This window comes from Hibiscus syriacus, unplaced genomic scaffold (assembly GCF_006381635.1).
Source record: "Hibiscus syriacus cultivar Baekdansim isolate YM2019G1 unplaced genomic scaffold, ASM638163v2 tig00112319_pilon, whole genome shotgun sequence".
Lineage (NCBI taxonomy): Eukaryota > Viridiplantae > Streptophyta > Magnoliopsida > Malvales > Malvaceae > Hibiscus > Hibiscus syriacus.
Window position 1 is genome coordinate 484,888 of NW_024063301.1, and position 21,222 is coordinate 506,109.

Consider the following 21,222-nt stretch of genomic DNA (forward strand, 5'->3'; position numbering starts at 1 on the left):
TTCTGGAATCTTAGTTTTCTGCAACATCTGCAAAAACTAAACATGAAAATCACCATTAACATTTTGTTAGATAATAGACTCGTATTTTAAACTGAGTAACAAATATATAGACAAAACAAAGAGGAAACTTACAAAGCAAACAAGAAGAAGAGGGTTGATTCGTCTGCTTAAAGTTGTAAATACAACTAAACAGAAAACCAAAAAAACAAAAATATCGTACTGATATTATAGAACAAGAGAGTGGGATCATTGTGAGGACAAGGCGGAGGGAGAGACGGTGGCGCGGTGGAAGAGACGGAGATCGTCGAGTTCATCGGAGGCGAAAATGGGCAGCAGAGGCTACGGATTCAAACTCGGGCCTAACAAGAAGAAGAGAATCGGGATGAAAAGCAGGAGAGAAAAGGAGAGAATGAAAGGAGTGGAAAACATTAGGCGGGGGAATAAGCGGGAAAGGATGAAAATAATGGGGGAAATTAGAATACGACTCCTAAAGATGACACAATTAAAAAGTATATTCCGTGTTTTTGCAAATTTTATGGATTATGACTATTAAATATGACACACATTATTATAAGTCATAAATCGTTCAGATTTTAAAAAAACATGACATTTATTTTATGACACACATGTTTTGCAAGTCATAAATTAGCGTGTGTCATTAAAGGTATATTTTCTTGTAGTGTTGGTACGTTGAGCTTTACTTCAAAATATGGAAGTTGGAACCTATGTGAGACCTAAATAAAATGTGAGGTATGGATTCCATTTATCCATAGATAAGTTATGTTCTTAACAACTACCAATGGTCTTAAAAGAGATTATTATGTTTGTTGTGTGTATAGAATTCCGAATAAGGTAATGGTGCATGTGAGATTGTGTATCGCATTGTTAATCATTAAATTACCAAGCATGTTATAATCCTGAAATTGAGTAAGATGTTAAGTTATGTGTAATGAAACATTGTGGATTTAGATTAACTAAGATTGTGATATGCTTGGAGAAAGATTTTACAACGTTTGTGCCACTTTTGTTAATTTTTACTATGTGCATTATGATAGAAGGTAAAGACATTTTCTGGGCTTTAAGCTCACACTCCTTTGAATACATTTTTGCATAGAATTAGAGGCTGGTTTGTTGCTGTGGAAGTGTTGTCCAGTGGTGATCAAATAAAACTTGGCTTTTATAAGTGTATGTGAGCCATGTGTTGGTTAGAGGCAATGTGGGAATGATATGTTGAGATTTTTGTTAACTTTTGGTGTTGTCAAGTTTGTAAATATTTTAGTGAGGATTTGATCTCTTGAATTACTTGGTAGTATGTTATGATGATGATGATATTGTGAATAGGTGATAGTTATTGATCTCATGTAGGTAGTAGATGTAAAACGTTGTTATGAACATAAATAAGTGTTTGAATGTCCTAGACAAGTTAAGTTAAGTTAACATAATAGGTTAGTGACTTTGGAAGCATGAAACGAGAGTCTTCTTTTCATTTGGCTAGGTGACTTATGAGAAAGTAAGTTGTTTATGTAATTTTTTACTTTTAATGCTATATTTCATTATGATGTGTTGACTGGTGTTTTAAAGCATGCTACAAGTGTATTATGATGTGTATGAAGTGTTTTTGGCATTTACATATATGTATTTGGACCCTAGGAATGATTAAGTGGAAGTTTACCAACTCATTTTTGCATAATCATATGAAATTATGCAATTTCCAAGAAAAATGATTGGTCTCTTGTCCCAAAGGATCGATCCCAAACATACTACATTGCGTTGGATCGATCCCTTGTGAAAACGGATTGAAAGAAATTTAAGGAATTTATTTCCAATTATGTGCCTATGTTAGTAAGATACTAACATGTACTTTGAAATGCATATTTTTTGTGAATGATATTCATGTAGAATGTGGTCGAATCGAGATCAAAGCAAGCTTAAAGTTAAGGAAAAAGTACAAAAATGAGTGCATATTTAGTTTGTATTTATGTTATTGTGGAAACATTGGCTTGCGATGGGTCAGTGACGGAATCACTACAGTAATAAGTGACTCCTAAATGTTATGTGACTTTATGGTTGATGCATATAGGTCCATTCTGAATTAGTGAAAAAGCAAAAGATGAAAATAATAAAATTTTCCAAGATTCTATGATATTGATAGTAAATTTGAAAAATTGCCACAATTTCTTTATACCATTTGATTTTTATGCCAATCTAGTTTTTATAAAATAAACATAAATTTATTCTGAACTATACATTAGAAGATATGAATTTTTAATTGATGATTGGTCATAAACCAAGACAACAGATTCTGCTGAAAACTTATTTTGTACGCTAGATTAGAAAATTCATCATAAATTGTAAAAGTTGAACTAGAAAGAGTACCTTATATGGTTAGATTCATATTTAAGTATAATCTCTAATGGTATCAACGAAATAAATTTTAAGTGTGTATTTAAAAACATAATATTCATTCTCTACGGGTAGCTCAAACTACAATAATAGGATATTGTGAAAAATCATGCATTTTATGTTATTTTTAGGCTATATGCTTTTTTAAATGTTCAAATTGAGCCCACTCTATTATATTACCGATGATTATGATGTTAATCATATGATGTATATGATGCCTATATGTTTAAAAGATAAGTGGTTAATGATATTTTTATAATATATTCAAGTTATGTGAAAATGAAATATTTCTGGTATGAACTGCCCAATGCACTGTAATATGATAATTGATCTACGAGTATGGAGTGATAGTTCCAATGAAAAAAAAGCTATATGAATTTGATAAAAATACCCATTATATGTACATTGAGATTGTTTGGTATAATTGACATGCTTATAGTAAGTTAATTCCATACTATTATGCATTATGCCATAGAGTGCGGTATAACATCCTAAAATTCAGGTTAGTAGTTTGGGTCGGTGGTTTGGTAAATTTTTGAGATTTCCAGAAAATTCATAATTTTTAGAATTTTTAAATTGGAAATTATTTTAGAATATTATTATTCATTTTAATCTGGGTTAATTGAATGATTTAAAAAAGTGTGATTTTAGTGGCCAAAATGGAATAGGATTGATTATCAAATCTATGAAGCGATTTTACCAAGAGATATATTATCCATTTATTTTCTTTTCTTTTTTATAAACTTAAACTTTTATACTCTTCTTGATTTTTAAACTCTTTATTTTGATTTTTAATTTACTTTAAATGATTTAATCTAATTTTCCTTTTTATCCAAATTAAATATAACTTTTTCGTAATATTTTTATACTCATCCAAAAACATGTTCATTTTTCCTATTGTTTATTCAATGTCTAAAACCTTCATTTCTCTTCTCCCAAACCTTTTTGTTTATTTTATTCTTGATTAAATTCATTCCCAAATTTGATTTTCAAACTTCCATTTCGTCCTCTTAACCGTGGACTACTCTAGCTTAAAAGAGTTCCTTGTTTTCTTCCTTTGTTCTTCTTCTTCTTCAATCAATTTCAAGCAAGGTAAACTTCATTTTCTTGGTTCCTTTATGCGAGATCCTTTTATATTGATGGATAATAGTTTTCAATGAGATATTGGTGTTTGGATGATTAAAAAGGATTTTCAGAATAAATTCAAAAGCTTACTTTCTTGAGTTGATTAGGGGTTTTCTTATGACAATTTATATGTTAATGATGAGGTAAATATTGGGTTAAAAAAGGTTTTCAATTGGAATTGGATTTCATTTAAGTTTTTTTTAAAAAAAAGCTTAGTTTTGATATATTTCAAAAATTCGGGAATCATTTCCGTTGCTTCTGTTTTGGGACGGTTATTTGATGTTTAAAAGCTTATTTAAATTGCTTTGGATTGTGTTAAAGTTTTGGAAAGTTTCAGGTTCAAGAATGGTAAAATTTTTGGTTGTATCGACGCTTTTGCTCTGTTTTGTATCAGATTTTTCTGCTCTGTTTTGAGCACTTTGGTGACATTCTTTTATAGTTTCTATGGTAATAATTAGGTCTATGATGGAGTAAAATTTGTGTACTATTGTTTGGTGTTCGGTTGGTGTAAGTTCGGATCGATTTCGAGTGGTAAAAGCGGTAGTGGTGAGTGCCTATTCGTTCTTATATAATGAACATTGGTAATGTTAATTGAAGGCTAGAATGGTAAGCTTTTTAGTGAAACTAAGAGTGAGTTAACGTTATGTTTTGGTATTGATTTCTTTCATGTGAACATTTTACGATGATGATGATGATTAAACATGTTTATTCATGAGCACGATGTTACCTTATGATGCGTACATGATTTTATAAATTATGTTTACAAGATATTCTGAATTTAGTTATGGACGAGTAGAGACAGTTTCCTGTCCAAGAATGAGTGGAGACAGTTCAATATTCTATTACTTTTTATCACGAGAAACGCCTTAGTTTGAAAACTATGTTTTTGAAATGTATAAGTATATGTATTTTTAGATGGTTCAATATTCTATTACTATCTTTTTGTTTCTATGGTAGGCATTTACATGGACGCTCAATGTTGGGTGCAGGCAGCCGGTTTAGATGGTTGTTGTTGGGGTGTTTTCTGTTATTTGTCGTTTTTTCTTTCGAGTGATAGTTGGTCTATGTGTGTGGTTTTGGTCCTAATCGTCAGTACTCTTTTCCTCCACCTAGTTTAGGGAGATTTTTAACAAGAGTTACAATTTAGGTGAAAAATTTCTTCTTTAATAAAAATTTCTTGCTGAGCAAAAAATGAAAAAAGTATATGTATTTTTTATGCATCACTTGGCAGCTACTTATTGTAAACTTGAGTTAGTTGACAATCGTTCTTAATGTGACATTGGATATCAAAGGCATGTGTAGGAAAGAGTATTATACGTTTTGATAAATATACGTGGAAGGGATACGAGGTAAGGTTGGTGCATTGAGATTTGCTCCAAGAAGTTATACGAGGTTAGGTTGGTACGTTGAGCTTTGCTTCGAAATAGGGAAGTTGGAACCTATGTGAGACCTAAATAAAAGGTGTGGTATGGAGTCCGTTTATCCATATATAAGTTGTGTTATGAACAACTGGCAATGGTCTTAAAAGAGATTATTATGTGTGTTGTGTGTATTGAATTCCGAAAAAGGTAATGGTGCATGTGAGATTGTGTATCGCATTGTTAATCATGAAATTACCAAGGATATTATAATCTCAAAATTGAGTAAGATGTTAAGTATTGTGTAGTGAAACATTGTGCATTTTTATTAACTAAGGTTGTGATATGCTTGGAGAAAGATATTACAACGTTTGTGTCACATTCGTTAATTTTTACTACGTGCATTATTATAGAAGGTATACACAATTGTTGGGCTTTAAGCTCACACTCCGTTGAATCATTTTTGCATAGAATTAGAGGCTAGTTTGTTGGTGTGGAAGTGTTGTCTAGTGGTGATCAAATAAGACTTGGTTTTTATGAGTGTATGTGAACCATGTGTTGGTTTGAGGCAATGTGGGAATGATATGTTGATATTTTTGTTAAGTTTTGGTGTTGTCAAGTTTTTAAATATTATAGTGAAGATTTGATCTCTTAAATTACTTGGTAGTATGTTATGATGATGATGTTGTGAATAGGTGATAGTTATTGATCTCATGTAGGTATGAGATGTAAAATGTTGCTATGAACTTAAATAAGTGTTTGAACGTCCTAAATAAGTTAAATTGAGTGTACATAATATGCTAGTGTCTTAGGAAGCATCAAACGAGAGTCTTTGTGTCATTTGGTTAGGTGACTTATGATAAAGTAACTTGTTTATGTAAATTTTGACTTTTAATGCTAGATTTCATTATGATGTGTTGACTGATGTTTTAAAGCATGCTACAAGTGTATTATGATGTGTATAAAGTGTTTTGGGCATGTACGTGTATGAATTTGGACCCTAGGAATGATTAAGTGGAAGTTTACAAACTCATTTTTTATATGATCATATAAAATTATGCAATTTCCAAAATAATGATCGATCCCTTGTCCAAAAGGATCGATATCAAACTTACTTTATTGCACAGGATTGATCCCTTCGCTGTGTGATCGAGGAAAATGAGAAATTCAATTTATTAAAGGTTATAAGAGTTCTTAAGTCTTAGTTTGGCCCTAGTATGCTTATGATTGTTTAAAATGGCTCTAAAATGGTTTTGTTAATTTATATTTTACATTAATTTGGAAATTGATAGGATTTGTTTTTTTTCACACTCTAATATAGTAAAACATATGATAAGAGAGTCGATTGCATGATTGTTTTTTGTGTGAGATCTATGATTAATTTACATTTTGGTCCTTACGTTGTAAGTTCAATTAGACTCTCGATTGATTTTCGATCAATATGAAACTTCGTATATCATTAATTAAGGATATTAAATAAGTAATAATGAGCCTAATTAAATAATTTACCCTTGGGGATTTTAATTATGAAATGACTAATTTACCCCTAATAATCTGGTAGCATTTTCCTGAACTATTCAACAATTGGGTGATATTAATTCATTAAATGTTTACCACTACCGTGAATTGCGTCTTGTATGTTTTAAATTTTAAATTGCTTCCTCTTAGCTTGCATGTTTTTTTAGATTTGTTATTTCCGACAGTTTTGGAACCTAATGTACACTCAGGTATCCGTGTCACCCTACATGGATAGGTATGAAGTGTTACATTTGTTGGTATTAGAGCCTATGCTTATTTGAGTATTCGTGTGTATGTTGGGGTAAATAATTGGGAACTATATTGACTCATATGTATTAAAACTTAGAGGTCATTATTTGATCACACGATAAACTTTTAACCTTTGTTTTGTTTAATTGTTTAGTTACTCACCTCTATAGTTCTCTATGGCATCACATCATGCTATATTAGGAGTTCCCGAGGGTCAGTTCCCTGCTACTATTGCTAATACAACTACAATTTGGGGTAGTGTTAATGGACCTCTACCTGTGGTTCAAAATCCCAACCTTCAGATCAAGTAACTAGTTGAAGCAAATGTTTGTTCTTATCAGAGGGTAGTTATGAATGCCGCACCTATTAGCCTGTGAATCGTGGGTTACGTTTAGAGTATTTGAGAGCGCTTAGAGCTAAGGAGTTTAGTGGAGTCCATCATAATGAATCAACCATAGCTGAGGAATGGTTGGATAGTGTTATACGAATTCTGGGGCAGATGGGTTGTTCGGTTGTGGAGAAGCTAGGTTGTGTGATGTACTTTCTCCAAGTTGATGCAAACAGTTGGTGTTTAACCATTAAGAGGGGAACAAGAGTTGATCGTTTGACTTGGGTGTTCTTTTAAGAGTCGTTGCAAAGAAAGTTTATGGGTTCTCAGTACACTGATACTAGGAAGAAGAAATTTCTTGAGTTGGTTCAATGTAGATGTCAATTTCTGAATATGAGGCTGAGTTTGTCAGACTTAGTGAGTATGTTGCTGGAATTGTACCAGCCGAGGCTGAGTGGTGCAAGATATTCAAGGATGGATTGAAGCATAATATTCGATGTTATTTGGTGATTGGTTCATCATATGTGTTTGATACTCTGGTAGATCAAGCAAGAGATGTGGAGAGTGCCTTAGGTGGAATGAGTCACGAGATTCATAGAAAGAGACCTTCTGATGCTTTGGTTTTCATGGCCACTCGACAAAGAGAGCTTATAGTTTAATAGATCGTTATAGAGTAAATCTTTATGGTTTTCGACAGAGGTAGATAGACAGAGTTGTTCAACCGAGTGTTGGGTACAAAGTGTGTTACTTGTGGCAAGAACCATGGAGGTGAGTGTCAGATTCGTTCAGGATCTTGCTTCTGTTGTGGTACTGCAGGATATCAGATCATGGATTATCCACAGAGGACTGATGATAGAGCTGTTGTGGCTCTATCAGGTCATGGAGGAGGTAGAGTTGGTGGTACCCACCAGGATTAGATTCATGGCTGAGGTTGTGGTCGTGGTGCTCCAGCTGAGGGTGGTGGACCTGGGAGTGTTTATGTGATCCGTGACCCTCAGGATCGTTCTACCAATTTGATCATAAGTACTTTCTCCTTGAAATTTTTTCATTTAGTTCTTTGATTGATTCCAGGCATGGGAACGATTTAAAGATTTGCTACGGGATTTTATGATGAATTGTTTCCAACATTGGACGCAAATTTAGATATTATAAAATCGGGTTAACATGAAAACAAGGATGATTATAGATGCTTCTACCATTGGAGCTTTGTTGGAAAAGTTCTACAATGAAGCTTACGATATCTTAGAGAAGATTTCCATCAATGACTACCAATACCCCAATACAAGGATTATATCATGTAGACGTGTTGTTGCAAGAGTAGACAACGATTCTCTAAACACACTAACCACACAGGTGACAACGTTTACTAAGATGATTAAGAAAATGCAAAATCTTGGAGGTATGTATGAGGTAAAACATACATATTTTGTTAATTGTGTTTATTGTGGTGATAACAATAATTTTGAAGAATGTCAACAAAACTCTGAATCTGTGTATTTTTTGAGAAATTATAACAAGAATGACAATGCCAACATATATGGGAACACCTACAATCCAAATTTCTAGAATTATCCTGACCTTAATGTAGCATTGTAATCCACTTTTGGGAATACACATCATTATCAACTGTAACAATATACATAACAACTGTCGATGCTACAACATCAACAATCATATTACCATACAATGCAGCCACAACAACTTAGCCAATATAGTTACCAAAGGCAGTCTTATAACCATGTTTTATCATTAACATCACTTGAGTCTATATTGAAGGAGTACATCTCAGGAAATGAAGTTGTGATCAAAAGCCAGTCAACATGGCTAAGAGCATTGGAAAATTAAGTTGGCAATTGGATAATACACTGAGTGACATACCAAAAAGAGTATTATTGAGTGATATTGAAGTTCCTAAGGCAAATGGAAGTGTGCATTGCAAGGCTATCACAACAAGAAGTGAACTCCAAATTGGGAACAATTATGAGGACAAAAATAAAAGGATGAGAGACCTAGAAAATAATTAAAAGGCAATGAACCAGAAAAGGTGATTGATTCACCTAGCTTTAATGCTACCAAAAAAATGATACAGGATAGAGCAATAATTCTGGTACATTGCCACCAGCATTGGAAATGCAACAAAACCCACGATCTCTACCTCTATTCCCGAAATAATCCAGAAAAGCAAAGAGGACAAACAATTCAAGTAATTGTGAATTAACATACCATTGTTAGAAGCATTGAAGAAAACATCGAACTTCGTCAAATTTATGAACCAGGTGTTTTCCAAGAAACGTAAGATTGGTGATTTTGAGACGTTGCACTCACTGAAGGGTGTAGCACCAACGTAGCGAGAAAATTACCCCAAAAATTAAATAATCCATGTAGTTCTACTATTCCTTATACTAATTGCAATAAATACATAGGTAGACCTTTGTGTGAATTAGGTTCCAGCATTAACTTGATAGCTTTGTCTAATTTCATGAAACTTGGCAATGGTAAAGAACAACCTATAGCTATTACACTTCAACTTGTCGACTAATCCACTAACCATCTTGAAGGCAAAATTGACAATGTACTAATACGAGTGGAAAAATTTATCTATCTAGTGGATTTCATTATCTTGGATTATGAAGACAACAAAAAGGTTCCCAAAATACTAGGAAGACCATTCCTTGCTACTGGAAGAAAATTAATTGATGCTGAAAATGAAGGACTCACATTGCATCTCAATAACCAACAAATTACATTTAATGTATTTGACCCACTACAATGTGATGAAGAAGAAGACTGTTGTGATGATATTGTTGAAGCAATAGTACAAGACCAATTAGATGAATGTGGCAGCATTGAAAAATTCTTTAATATTGATGTGACAAAAGAAACCAATGCTTCTACATTGATTTTAGCATTAACAGCAGTTCTGCACCATTAATTCTGACTATAAATTCACAATATGAACACCTGAGCAAAGATAAAAATGCTACCATGGTGCAAAATGACACAGTAGCATCGAGGGCAACAAGGAAGGATTCACAAAGCTTTGACGTTTGAAGGTTCTCATCTGAAAATTCACCCCGTGAAGCCACAACATATATATGTTAAAAAGGAAAAGTTTATTTCATGATTGATTCTAGCAAGTAAGAGTTTTGCTTTAAATAATTTTTGATCCCATAAGTACAAAGGGTCTGAAGCTATACGATTATGTCACAACAACAATTGAAAAGCAAAAAGGGATATTATTTTACTGGGACCCAGGAGAACTTATCACAAACTTCAATTTTACAACGTGAAATAATTTTTTTACATACTTTCAATAAGTCATTTTTTTACATTAGATTAGAATTTTTTTGTTTATTTATTAATTATGTGTAATTCTTTTATCCTCAGTTCATACTGTTATTGCTATATTTGCTTCATAGAATTAGTTGAAGTTCCAAATAACCATTACTACACACCATCTTCAACATCATTTTGGGAGTATTACTTTCCTTTCTCCCATGTTTCCTTTCCAAATAACCATTACTACTCAACATCTTCAATATCTCAGATTTGGGGGTGTGTTGTTCATTTTTAACGTTGCATTTGCATTTGTCATACTCATGTTTCATTTTTTAAGTTCATATTGTTAGTTTATTGTCGCTGCCATTGGATTAGGATGTTGTTGTAGTTGATACAAATTTTAAACTCTTTTTGATGAAGTTTGATGATGATTTTTTTCGTAGTGAAATGTATAAGGAATGTGTTAGATTCTTGTTAATGTTAGGATTTTATGGAAAACTTTTACACAATGAGTGTATGCTTTCAATACTTAGAGACATTAAAAACTGTTCAAACCTGAAAATCTTACAAAATCAATTGGTATTGAGCAGAGTAATCTAGTGACTACTTTCATTCACTCATATGTCATTGTTTTCATTTATTAAAGGGGGCTTCTTAGGCAATGCAATGCATAGAGGAGTGTCCCTCTATAGTTTATGCCGTAATATTTATTCATAATTCAAAATTTCAAATAAGTTAAAGTGAGTTTAATTCAAGCATTTCATACCATTATTTAATATGAATTTATACTAAGGCATGCAATTCATAAAATGTTTTTAACACTCTTAAGCATAGAGATCATGCAACCGTGTATCGATTTAAGTGTAAATACCCAAGTCCTAGAGTAAATTCTATCAATATTAACAATTACATACATTCAATCAGTCATAGACATACTAAAAATTCATCATTATTGGGCATCGTCGAGTTATTCATAAAAATTATCTCTAAACCAATAAATGTTAAGAAAAAATCTATTGATAATACAAATGCAAATGCTTAACTATGAACACTACCTCCTCCAAACTTGAAGGATACAATGTCCTCTATGCATGGAAACTAAACTATATGAAATTCAAATAAGGATGGTAATGAAGGTAAATCACTTTGGTGGTTGTGGTGTCTTTATTTCCATGTGCTTCATACGCTTCTTTCGAAGGGCTTCTATAGGCTATTCAACCTCAACTGTGGGTTATTCATTTGAGTCATCATTTTCCTTAATGGGAGAGTTCCATATACAAATGAAGGTTCACTTCAGATGATATATTTTCCTTGTTGTAGTATCTAGTGTTGGTGTTCGTGTATGGGTAGGAGTATTGTAAGTAATTACTTCATCGTCACTCTCAAAAGTGATGGGATCTTCTTTAGTTGTTTGCATCATTATGGATTACACGTGAGCCTTTCTATTGATGGATGGGATAGAGGTCAACTAGAAGTGGCTTTGGTGGGAGTAGAGTCATGTGTTGTTGTCTCTTGAAAAGCTCGAACTTCTTTTGGTGGATGTTGCTCCTTTGGGCCACAAACAAGGATTCTGAGAATGAAGGGAAGTTGGCAAGAATTTGAGGTAACATCTTTTGGAAGTATGATTTCAACACCTCATCTTTTTTCTTCACATAAGTAAAGAAAGTTCGAATATCGTTCTTTATGTCTTTCGGCTCCCCCTTGTGTGTTGAGATGAAGCCACAACTAAAGCCAGCCTTGTTGCATAAATTATTTTTGCTCCACTTTTAAGTGTTTCTACCAGATCATCTTAATCAAATCCCTTTAGGCTTGGGATCCTCTTTGGATTTAAGCTATCTTTACCTTGCACAATCTCGTCAAAACTATCTTCATAAACCTCTATCTTATAGAAGGTTATGATGAGGTTAGGGAAAACCAAGGGGATTGATTTTCTTTTTAGCGGTCGTAAATCTCATCAATGATGATCTTCCCAACATTGATTGGCCTACCCATTATATTAGAGTGCAATAAAAGCATTCACTGTAGAGAAATTGTGGTGTGGTGGGAAGATGGCATCATGTGTGTTTTCGAGAAGCGATTCCATAGTTTGGTGTTTGGCTTCAAAATCTTCCTCTCCACCTCATCTTGTTTGTGGCTGAAGAAATGTCCCACTTTAAACATCAAAACATAATTCTTGCAAAACATCTTGGTGCGTCTCAGAGTCATCTTTATAAAAAAATATGGTATATTGGTCAACAACATCCTTCAGGCCATAAAACTTTTTTATCAATGTAAACTTGATTGTGTAGGATTTATTAAATGGGCATAGAATTCTCTTAAAAGTGATACAGAGATCGATCCAAGGTGAGTAACAAACATCTTCCATTACTTCTCGTTGACTTCATCCATTACCTCATTATCGAAACCTTTCTTATCACATAAAGGGAAAATTAGCATTCTTCTTGTTAATCTGTTGGAACCTTGTTTTGGCAGCCTCGTCAACGAACTTTTTGATTTATACTAGTTGAGGGCTCTTAAAACTATATCGGCTTCGATGATATTCTTGCAGCGAGTCATGTTGAGGATGAAAACACAATGTTTTTTGTGAAGGGTTAGGGTTCTTCCTTGCTAATTAAAAAGAAGAATAATAAGAAAAAGTCGTGTAAGAGAAAATGAAAAGAGGGTAAAGACAAAAAGAGTTTTTAGGATAAAAACTAAAAAATTTAGTGGGTTAATAAATGGGAGCTGATGGTTGTAAAGTATGGGGAAGTGGAGAGATATTATGGGGATTTGATGAAAAAGTAAAAAATATGAGAGAGTATTCAGAAAAATGATATGATTGTGCGGGGTTTCAAAAATTAAAAAAGAATAAAATCACCCCTTTTTAGCTTTTTAACGCCGCACAAAAGGTTAGAATGGAAAGTGGGGTTTCTATTTAACTTTCTTCGTTAGGGTAAAGAAAAAAACCCCAAACCCAAATTACAAATACTCTTTGTCCTTGTGCCAGGCCTCCATCTACATCTAGAAGAAAAGTATTCACACGAAACACTAAAAAGAAATCTAAAATAAATAACATGGAATAAATGACTAAGTGATAAAGAAAAAAATTATTTATGTACTTAACAAAGTAAAAAAGAAACGTTGTAGAAAATAATAAAAAGGTAAATGGGTTCAAACCCTCATGCATCATGAAGGAGTAAGGAGGACTTGTCACGGAAGATAGGTGATAACTCTCCAAACGTGTTATTATTTAGAATATTTTACTTAGATTTATGTTTGCACTTTAGTATATTAGGATCTTATTTAGAATGTTTTTTTGTTAATTTTGCATTACATGCATTTCTGGGAGTGGTTTAGTAATTATTGGACTAATTATGATATTTTTTACGATATTGTTACCTTGATGTTGTGATGTTTTCTGATATTGTTGTCATGCGTTGATGCGAGGAAGGACTACTGGGTCATTGTTTTAGCAACTGATACATGTACATAAAGCTGTTAACAACTAGATAAAATCCTAATATGGAAATGAGTCTTAATAGAAAAGGATTCTCAATTTAATGGGGGCTTAAATTCTACTTTTTAGGGTTTTTAATCATTATATAATAAGGAAGATAATAACTAATTAAAATAGAGATTTTTAGGGTTTTATTTTATTCTTTTATTTCCTTCATTGTTAGTTATGGCCACTTACGCAATTTTGGGGTAAAGCAGTAGTTGGACGTGAAGGCAAAAATCACATAAATGATAAGTGCTCACTGGTGATCGGCAAGAACATCAACGACGGCAACGATAAAATTTTTTTGAGAGGGATTTATTAAACCTTGGATGCTTATGATTTTAAATATATTTTATGTATTTCATGTTTAATTAATTTTACCATTGATTCAGTTGGTGTTTGCTCTATTTTATTAAGGCTTTTAATATATATATATATATATATATATATATATATATATATATATATATATATATAAAATTGTCTAGTCCATTGCATAGAAAGGTGATCTGCATTGTGTGAACATTGCATCAAGATGTGAGTGTCACTCTTGGAGTATCAATGATTACGAGAGCAAAATTCAGTGAAGGGAGATGTTGACTGAATATCGTAGCATACTAAGCAAATTTGAATAAGTGGGTATAGAGATATAGCACCGTTGTGAGTTTTTGGATTGAGCCATTGAGAGTGGAAAATCTGCTAAGTTAATGCTAGACGCATCGATCTTATTGTTGTGGCATCGTTAATTGCAAGATTGAATTTAACTACACCCTAATCTTTAGCTCAAATTGATCAATTACTTTCATTGCCAATGTTGTGATTCACTACACAATTTGTTATTTTACTTACTTATTTCTATAGCAATTCTTTAAGTGATACTAGTCTTTGTGGATAAGCTACTGGATACATTAATTTGCATCCACTTAATTATATGATACGATATTGTATGCTTGCACTGATTGTTGTTACATTATTTGAAGCATCATATTTTTGGCGTCATTGCCAAGGACTAGTGTTATTACTTTGAAAGTTTTTTTACTAACATAGTTTTTTATCCTTTTTGTAGGTGTATTTTAATATTTTTTCCGATGCATGAATCAAATCAATAATTTTTGGAAGGAGATCAACAACAAGTGCTTAATTTTGGAATAGTTCCACCTTTGCAAAATATTCCAATATTGCCAGCTTATCATAACATTGATAAAAGGATTAGCCCAATCCATGAGCATGTTGCGCCCACATCAGATTGTTGGAAACGTAGCATTGTTTGATTGACCATTCATGTTGCCAACTTTGAACTGAAGCCGATAATGTTCCAAATGCTACAATCAATGGGGCAATATACTGGGACGCACACTTAGGACCCTTGAGAACATTTATAGAGGTGTGTGATTCATTCATACAATAAGGAGTGCTCGAGGTGGCCAAGAAGTTGAAATTATTTTCGTAGTCAGTTTATGAATAAGACAAGGCGTGGCTTAATTCGCTACCACATGTTGCTATAGCATCATGGAGTGACCTTGCCCAAAAGTTCTTGCTACGATTCAACCCTCTCAACGAATGCAAGGCTGAGAAATGACATCACATCTTTCAAGAAAATGGAAGATGAAAAGATGTATGAAGATTGGGAGCGATTTAAAGATTTGCTACGAAAATTATGATGAATTTTTTCCAACATTGGACACAAATATAGGTATTATAAAATTGGCTTAACATGAAAACAAGGTTGATTATAGATGCTTCTACCATTGAAGCATTGTTGGAAAAGTTCTACGATGAAGCTTACGATATCTTCGAGAGGATTTCCTACTATGACTACCAATACCCTAATACAATGATTATATAATGTAGACGTGTTACTGCAACAGTAGACAACGACGCTCTAAACACACTGACCATACATGTGACAACATTTACTAAGATGATTAAGAAAAATCAAACTCTTAGAGGTATGTACGAGGTAAAACATACATATTTTGTTAATTGTGTTTATTGTGGTGATAACCATAATTTTGAAGAATGTCAAAAAAACTCCGAGTCTGTGTATTTTTTAAGAAATTATAACAGGAAGGACAATGCCAAAATATATGGGAACACCTACAATCCAAATTTCCAGAATTATTCTGACCCCAATGTAGCATTGTAATGCACTTTTGGGAATACACATCATTATAAGCAGTAACAATATACACAATAACTCTCGATGCTACAGCATCAACAATCATATCACCAGACAATGCAACCATAACAACTCAACAATCAATATAGTTACCAAAGGCAGTCTTATAACCATGCTTTATCATCAACATCACTTGAGTCTATATTGAAGGAGTATATCTCATGAAATGAAGTTGTGATCCAAAGCCAGTTAACATGGCTAAAAGCATTGGAAAATCAAGTTAGACACTTGGATATTGCACTGAGTGACATACCACAAAGAGTATTATTGAGTGATACTGAAGTTCCTAAGGCAAATAGAAGTGTGCACTACAAGGCTGTCACAACGAGAAGTGAACTCCAAATTGGGAACAATTATGAGAACAAAAAGAAAAAGGATGAGAGACCTAGAAAATAATTAAAAGGCAATGAACCATAAAAGGTGATCGATTCGCCTAGCTTTAATGCTACAAAAAATGATACATGATAGAGCAGTAATTCTGGGACATTGCCATCAGCAATGAAGACAACACTACCATATGTGATGCCACCAACATTGCCATTGCAACAAAATCCAAGATCTCTACCTTCATTCCTCCAAATAATCCAGAAAAGCAAAGAGGACAAACAATTTAAGTAATTGTGCATTAACATACCATTGCTAGTAGCTTTAAAGAAAACATCAAACTTTGTCAAATTTATGAACCAAGTGTTTTCAAAGAAATGTAAGATTGGTGATTTTGAGACGTTGCACTCACTGAAGGGTGTATTACCAATGTCGCGAGAAAATTGCCCAAAAAAATTAAAGAATCCATTTAGTTTTACTATTCCTTTTACTAATGGCAATCAATACATAGGTAGAGCTTTATGTGAATTAGGTTCCAGCATTAACTTAATGGCTTTGTCTAATTTCAAGAAACTTGGCATTGGTAAAGAACAACTCACATCTATTACACTTTAACTTGTCGACCAATCCACTATCCATCTTTTAGAAAAAAATGGCAATGTACTAATACAAGTGGAAAAATTTATCTATCCAGTGGATTTCATTATCTTGGATTGTGAAGAAAACAAAAAGGTTCCCATAATACTAGGAAGACCATTCCTTGCTACTGAAAGAAAATTAATTGATGTTAAAAAGGAATGACTCACATTGCATCTCAATAACCAACAAATTACATTTAATGTATTAGACCCACTACAATGTGATGAAGAAGAAGACTGTCGTGATGTTGACATTGTTGAAGCAATAGTACAAGACCAATTAGATGAATGTGGCAACATTGAAGAACTATTTAATATTGATGTGACTAAAGAAACCAATACTACTACATTGACTTTAGCATCAACAACAGTTTTGCACCGTTAATTCTGACTACAAATTCACAACATGAACACCTAAGCAAAGATAAAAATGCTACCATGGTGTAAAATGACACAGTAGAATCGAGGGCAACAAGAAAGGATTCACAAAGCTTTGACATTTGAAGACTCTCATCTAAAAATTCACCCCGTGAAGCCACAACATATATATGTTAAAAAGGAAAAGTTTATTTCATGATTGATTCTAGCAAGTAAGAGTTTTGCTTTAAATAATTTTCGATCCCATAAGTACAAAGGGTCTGAAGCTATACGATTATGTCACAACAACAATTGAAAAGCAAAAAGAGATTATTTTACTAGGACCCAGGAGAAGTTATCACAAACTTTAATTTAACAACGTGAAATAATTTTTTCCATACTTTCAATAAGTCATTTTATGACATTAGATTAGAATTTTTTTGTTTATTTATTAATTATGTTTAATTCTTTTATCCCGATTTTTTTAGGTAATGCCCCCACATCACATCATCCTCAGTTTATATTGTTATTGCTATATTTGCTTCATAGAATTAGTTGAAGTTCCAAATAGCCATTACTACACACCATATTCAACATCTCCCATGTTTCCTTTCCAAATAACCATTACTACACAACATCTTCAATATCTCAGGTTTGGGGGTGTGTTGTTCATTTTTAACATTGCATTTCCATTTGTCATGCTCATGTTGCATTTTTTAAATTCATATTGTTAGTTTATTTTCGTTGCCTTAGGATTAGGACGCTGCTGTAGTTGATAAAAATTTTAAACTCTTTTTGATGAAGTTTGATGATGATTTTTTTCGTAGTGAAATTCATAAGGAATGTGTTAAATTCTTGCTAATGTTAGGATTTTATGGAAAGCTTTAACCCAATGGGTGTATACTTTAAATACTTAGAGACATTAAAAACTGTTGAAACCTAAAAATCTTATGAAATCAATCGGTATTGTAAAAACATTCAATATTTTTTTTAAAATGCTAAAGGTGCCCACCATTGGTTCTAGTATTTATTTCGAAAAAAGGACACAAGAGGTGCCCGAAACTGGCTCTAACGAGAAAAAAGAAGAAGAAAAAAATACTTTTCAAATTTCCAATCTACTTGAGGAGCCTAAAACTGGCTCTAATAATGAAATGAAAGCAAATCCTGGAGGTGCCCGAAACTAGCTCCAACAATGAAATAAAGTGAGGATGATGTTGATATATCATTGAAATTTTAAACATGTGAGTAGGATCAAATTTTTCTAATTTAGCTTAGTATTTATTGGATACACCTTGGCTGTACACTACACCACTTCGTGGATTATAACTTTGGTAAGTTGACAATACATTCCTTAATTTGAAATGAGCTAATGCTACCACAATTATATCAACAATAAAAAATTATGAGAACTGAAAAAAAATGAGTTAAAAATCTGATTTGGCTTGGCACCATTGTTATTTAGAATGGTCATTCTTTGCATTGTAGTTGCTTGTGGACAAGCAAACACTTAGGTTTTGAGGTGTGATAACTGTCCGCAAAAGTTATTATTTAAAGCCTTTTTACTTAGTTTTATGTTTTCACTTTAGCATATTAGGATTGTATTTAGAATGTTTTTAATTAATTTTGCATTACATTTATTGCTGGGAGTGATTTGGTAATTATTAGACTAGTCATGATATTTTGTTTTGATATTTTTACACTAATGCTATGATGTTTTCTGATGTTGTAGTTGTTGATGTGTGTTGATGCGAGGCAAGACTGCTAAGTCATCGCTGTAGCAATCGATACGCGGCCATAAAGCTGTTGACAACTACATAGAATCCTAATATGGAAATGAGCCTTAACGGAAAAGGATTCTCAATTTAATGCAGACATAAACTCTATTATTTAGGGTTTTTAGTCATTATATAAAGGAGGTGACTGCAACTAATAAAAAGGGAGCTTTTTAGGGTTTTATTTTAATCTTTTCTTTCCTCCACCATTAGTTATGGCCGCTTAGATAATTTTGGGAAAGAGTAGCAACTGGACGTGAAGGCAAAATTCACACCACCAAGAAGTAGTGGCTGATGATTAGTAAGAGTATCATCGGCATCAATGATAAAATAATTCTGAGAGTGAATTTTATTTTTGTTTAGTTGAAATACTTTTTACTTTGTTTTGGGTTTGTTAAACCTTGAATACATATGATTTTAAATATATTTTATGAATTTCATATTTAATTAATTTTCCATTGATTTGATTGGTGTATTCTCAATTTTTAAGGCTTTTAATATAGAGATATATAATTGCCCAGTTCATTGCATCGACAGGTGAGTGACATTTTATGAGCTCTGCATCGAGAGGTGAGTGACACTTTCATAGCATCATTGATTGCGATAGCAATGTTTCAGTGTAGAGATATCTTATTGGCTAATTGTAATAGCATACTTAGTAAATTTGCATAAGTGGGTATAGAGATATAGCACTGCTGTGAGTTTTCAGGTGGATCCATCGAGAGAGGAAAACCTGCTATGTTAATGCTAGATGTATCAATCTTATTGTTGCAGAATCATTAATTACATGATTGAGTTTAACAAAACCCTAATATTTAGCTTGAGTTTGTCCATTGCTTTCATTACCACTACTGTGATTCCCTTCATCCCTTTATATCTTTATTCGCATCTTTATTTTAGATATTATATTTTTATTACTTTGTTTCCAGCATCACCTACACAGTCTTTTATTTTACTTACTTATTACTATAGCAATTCTTTGAGCAATATTAGTCTCTATGGACGCGATACTTACTTGATATGATAGTGTATGCTTGCACTGATTGTTGTTTCATTATTCGAAACATCAATAGGAGCACCATTATAAGCCTTCGGTCATTGTCCATTGACCTTGAAAATTGTGTCACCATCATGGTTCTTAATATCAATAGCTCCATGAGGGTAAACAACATGACACCCCTTTCCTGTATTCATCCCCAAACACGAGTAAGTGATGTCACATGATCATATAAGACAAATCTTTTTCAAAAATAGGAAAAATTATGTTTCTTTTAAAATCATCAAATTTAACATCAATCATGAAAAACTTTAATTGCATAATATCAAAATCTAATGTTTGAACATTTAAATCAAGTTCGATTTTAGGCATCAACATGACAGTTTAATATTGTATCATGTTCTAAGTGAAATTGCTTAAAAACTACCCAAGTAAAAATTCATCTTTATGCTAATAAAATATAACTTTATCAAAACATGAAACCAAAATCCATATTCATAATTATATATTACTTACAAATTTTTTCTTATGTAAATTATTACAAACCATTTAAACATCATAAACATATAAGAATATTTCTAACCCATTTTGATATGTTACGTACACTAATTATATGTATACATGTCATTACTGATACCAGTAAGTAGTCCTCAATAAGTGATGTTAAGCTAATCTCCTTATTCCACTCGATCACCTTTTTTTATGCGTGAAAATCATCACACGCTAAGTATACACTTAGTGAGGCCTTATCATAAATAAAATGAGGCATATAGAAATATAAAATATTGTATAAATCATAATATTGTAAGTATCATATAATAACGTATAAACATGTAAAACAAAATTGTCGAAGTTATTGCCTAATCAAATAACATGCAAAATAACAGATCTTATATATATCGCATGTAACCAAATCAGGAGACTCAATCGAAGATTTACTTTCCTTTCAATTTCATATAAACCATAGCCTAATGTATGATAAATTAGAATCATTTGCACCATAGGTTCCATATGGTTGTATAAGTACTGTAGAATATAACAACACTATATCTATAATCAAGAATAAATCACACCACCATCATATATATGTGCAGGAAACATATCATATATGTGCCATAGATTGTCTCATGTCACTATGACGTAGACGAATTTACCTATACATAATCGATTGATAAACACTCCACCTCATGGCATACTAATTGTACCAATAAATATCA